The sequence below is a fragment of the Solanum tuberosum genome, unplaced genomic scaffold (genome assembly GCF_000226075.1).
Source record: "Solanum tuberosum cultivar DM 1-3 516 R44 unplaced genomic scaffold, SolTub_3.0 scf00316, whole genome shotgun sequence".
NCBI lineage: Eukaryota > Viridiplantae > Streptophyta > Magnoliopsida > Solanales > Solanaceae > Solanum > Solanum tuberosum.
Window position 1 is genome coordinate 592,952 of NW_006239240.1, and position 4,651 is coordinate 597,602.

A 4,651-nucleotide genomic window follows, 5' to 3' on the forward strand; every position below is an offset into this window, starting at 1 on the left:
GGTAATACTGGTATTTTCATCAAATCCATCTCCCTGTTAGTTATTCCACAAAAGTCTTAGCTTTTTATAAAGAACAGTTAAGGCCTTGGGATCTATCTGGGATCACAAGAGGACCTGATTGTCTATTGATTGCTTGGTGATAGGGGAATAAAGTGAAAGGGGGAAGAAGTCAAATAAGTTTGTCATCATAAAAAAGGAGGAAAATGTTATTTTGACCTGTCTCTGAAGTTTTGATGATTTAACAAACTTCGGACCAGATCCCATGGTAGACTGAGAGTGTCCATAAAATGAAAATGACAGCTGGCTAAAGGTGCAACTCTGCAGCATCTGATGTGGTTGGTGAGCGCCTCCTGCAGTACAACAGACTCTCAGCCAACGTCATTGCTTTGTGCGTTTGTGCCTACCCTATAATATGTTTATTCTCTATTGACACAAATAAGTTTTTGCACATCAGTATTTTGAAGAAAGCAAAAGCCTCATTCTCTCAGGAAATGCAACTCGAAGAACAACAAGGAACCTGATAGAGTTGTCATTGTTCGTAGCTGTTAGGATTTATATTTCTAGATCTATTCCTAAGCTATAAAGGAATTATACCAGTGTCAAGTTCTTGTGTGTTATTCCAAAGTTTAGCTAGAGTTAGCTGAGTTTGGATCATAAAGTCTATATTGGCTAGAGTTAGCTTGTGTAGTGGGTAATACAAGTGTTGTTTAGTTCTTATCTGGTAGCAGAGTTGTTACAACCAGGGGAAGGAATTAGTAGGTTAATTCCTAAATTACTGGAGTCTGTAATCTGAATCTGAGCTCTATTTTGAGTGAAATAGAGTTGAGTTGAAAATCCTGTGAGGACAGGTCGTGGTTTTCTCCTCCCTTGAGCAAGGGTTTCCATGTAAAAGTTTTTGTGTCTGATTTTTATTATTCAAATTTCCACATTGTTATTCTATCAAGGAACTTAGTCCATTGACTGCTAATGGACGCATACATTTTAACAATTGGTATCAGAGTTTGGGCTCTCTATTTGGTTACACCAAGAGAGAATCCAGTTAAAACCTTGTGACAAAATCAACGATGCACCATCCGTCGGTTTGACGTCGTTTTCCTTAAACAATCAACCCTGTTCGTTGATTTTGACCCTCGGTTCTGAACCATTTTTTAATAGTGACACCTAGTTGTACTCTTGTTTCAATTCACAACAGCATTTCTTCTTACAAAATTGTGTTAAACGCATAGGCAAATGACCAAAGATAATGGTCAGAATAAATGAAGAAAATTTGGCAATAAGTAAAGAGATTCCTAAGTAAACTATCTGTAAAGTTTCAGAAGGTTCTAATTAGGATAGTGACAACTTTTTATGCTAAAATTCTAATTTTGTATTCCTAAGAACTAGTCCTTCTATTCTTGTTTACTTGTCATGTTTGCCAAAAATAGTTACTATTTCCAAATAGTACTGTCATTTCAGAATATTATTTCAAGGATAGATCTACAAATACAATGACTTATTTAACATTTTGACATATTATAGATGTTGTATTATTCTTGATGCCAACTTAAAATCTTAAGTTTATCCCAACATCTACAGTGGAATAGGTACAGCTAGCAGAGGTTGAGCTTTTGCCAAGGTAATACCAAATTTTCCCTCCATATTCAATTCTTTAGGTGCAAGTTCACCATGTAGCTTCCAAATAAATGTATTTAGCAATGAACCGAGCGTGACTGGAATCATCCTGATAGCCAAAGGCAATCCAGGGCAAATTCTTCGACCAACACCAAATGGAAGGAGCTCAAAATCTCGACCTCTAACATCTATGTCTGACTCCCAAAATCTCTCTGGCTTAAAGTCCAAAGGGTCTTCCCATAGACTAGAGTCCCTCCCTATTGCCCATACGTTCACAAGAACTTGTGAGTCTTTTGGAATAGTATAGCCATAAAGCTCAAGACTAGCCTCAACTTTGCGCGGAATTAGGAAAGGAACTTGTGGGTGTATTCGAAAGGTTTCTTTCACGATGCACCTCAAGTAAGGTAATTTTGCAACATCAGCTTCATCTATTAGTTTGCCTCTGCCAATTACTTGTGCAAGTTCTTTTTGTACTTTCTCCAAAGTATATGGATTCTTGAGTAGTTCAGCCATAGCCCACTCCAATGTATTTGATGTAGTATCGGTCCCTGCTACAAACAAGTCCTGCAAAACTTTCTAATTTAAGATCCTATGGCTTAGATTCCATATATGAAACAGATCCAAAAAACATGTTGCTGAAATTTCTGAATTTTTTGTCAAGGGAAAAAAGGGGACCAAAGAAGGCGTGGCATTATTGCCACAAACATTTAAGCAAGCTACCAAAATACAATTAAATATTTGATAAAATGTTCGCTGTACCATTAAAACTTTTTGATGAGGTGATCGCATCATTCAAGATAACTGATCATCAATCTATGATAACCATTTTGCAGAGGACTATACTTTTGCAGGAGGAGAAAAACAAAAGAAGAGATAATTGAGGTAGAAAATAAACTAACTAGACATAGTTGCTCGATATGATGCCTATCAATTTCTTCGGGGATAATGTTGAGAAGGGCATCTAAGACATGGATATTTGAACGGTTTCCCATTTCCCTTTCCTTTAATCGGCCATCAACCAAACCACTCATAAGGTGATTAATCTTTGTAAAATAGTCAGTCATGCGTCGCCTTACACCCTGTGGATCAATTTTATGAAGAAAAGGGAAATAGTCGACCAAATTGGGTTTACCAGCCTCAACCATGATGTTCCACACCAATTCCTTAAATTCCTTAGCAGAATCAGAAAATGGATCAGTCAATTTTTTTGAGAAAATGGTGTTGGAAAGAAGATTCAGGGAGTCCTGAAAGTTGCTCTGCCAATATTCACTGCTTCACCATTTTCCCCGCTTTTGTTACAATAATCAATCAGTTCCTGGATTTTTTTAGTCGTCAGATGCTCATTAGCATCAAGCTTGTTACCTGAGAAGATGTGAGAGTTCATAATCTTGCGAAATCTTCTCCACTGAGAGTTATTGAGTACAGGTAACCAAATAACAGAGCAATTAGAGTGATTGCAGGCACGAAGCGCGTCTGGAACAAACCTGCCCGAAAAGCTCAAATCTTGCTTTTGCATTACTTCTTTAGCCAAGATTGATTATTTGCCCAAATTTGAGATTCATTATTGGACCATGTTTTTTTGCGAGTTGAGCAAATGATATGTGGGGTTTATGACCAAGCAAGTGAAGATTACCGATAGTAGGCAAAGGGAATGGACCAGCTGGTGCAACTCTTTTGCTTCTGCTAAGTGAAATAACAACTCCACGCACCAAAAAACAGGCAAATAACAGTCCTGCCAAAATGTTAACGTACTCCATTGAAAGAAGGAAAAGAGACTCCTGTATGAAATTTAACTCCAACAAAACTCTCTCTCTCTCTTTTTTTTATGAAAATAATTTTTGTATTGTTATGATGGAATGGGTGGTGCTTATAATGGTGGTTTTTTTATGGTGATTTTCATGGTAGTGATTTGAAGGTTATTGATGTATGTTTACTGTATCTCAGTGTAACGATATTCAATTGTCTATATCACTGTATATTATAGGTTGTATGTTTTGTGACTGTCAATGTATATTGAGATAATACATAAATATGACATTTAATATGTTTCAGCTGATAACTATAATTTTTAATTTTGTCAGTGTATAAGTAGACAATTTAACTACTCAAAATTTGAACAAATAAATACTCGAATATTGCAGGTCATAAGCGTGATATTAGTTGATGCTAAGTTAAATCACATGTTTTATTCCTAATTAAAATCACTTAAAAAAATACTCATTTTGCAGGGGTTATAATTGCCTTTTGCGGTTTTAAAAACTCCCACAATTTACTATTACAACAGTTTTAAATACCATCACAAATATTTCAGTTAACAACCATTTTATACAAATTATTAAATCTCATTTAGCAGGGGTTTCTACATCCGCAATCTTTTTGACAAAAAAATAGTTTTTAATTTGTAGGGGTTAGGGGTGTTCACGGGTTGGTTTGGATCGGTTATTGGTCAAAACCAAAACCAAACCAATTTGATCGGTTTTAAAATTATCAAAACCAAATCAAACCAAATACAATATACATTTATCGGTTTGGTTATTATCGGTTTCGGTTTGGTTTGGTTCGGTTATTAACCATACACAAAAATAAAAGAAACAATTCATTTAAAATGTGAAAAAAGTGACAACAATCCATTCAAAACGAAAAATAGTTAGAATGACTTAAATTAGTAAACTTTCAATCACTAAATTTACTATCAATAAAGCTTTAAAATTCACTATATTGGCCTAGAAGGGAAGAGACAATAACATTTTCAGTCCCACAAAAAATTGTCATAGACACTCATATACATGAAATCAATAAGATAAATGTTTCATCTTGGGCATTTTTGCTTTCAATAAGTAAATTATAAAGAAATTTTAATGAAAATATGTATAAGATCTTTAAAATTGTTTATAAAAATAATATATTAAGTATGTATATTAATAAAATATATGTATATAATTCATCGGTTCGGTTCGGTTATTTCTTCGGTTTTTTTCGAATAAAACCATAACCAAACCAAATACTATCGGTTTTCAAAAATCTAAAACCAAACCAAACC

General features: G+C 34.7%; 1 pseudogene; it reads right to left on the reverse strand.

Moving 5' to 3' along the window:
• Positions 1 to 1,567: 1,567 nt before the first annotated feature.
• LOC102596493 (geraniol 8-hydroxylase-like) lies at positions 1,568 to 3,368 on the reverse strand (annotated as a pseudogene).
• Between the last annotated feature and the right edge of the window lie 1,283 nt (positions 3,369 to 4,651).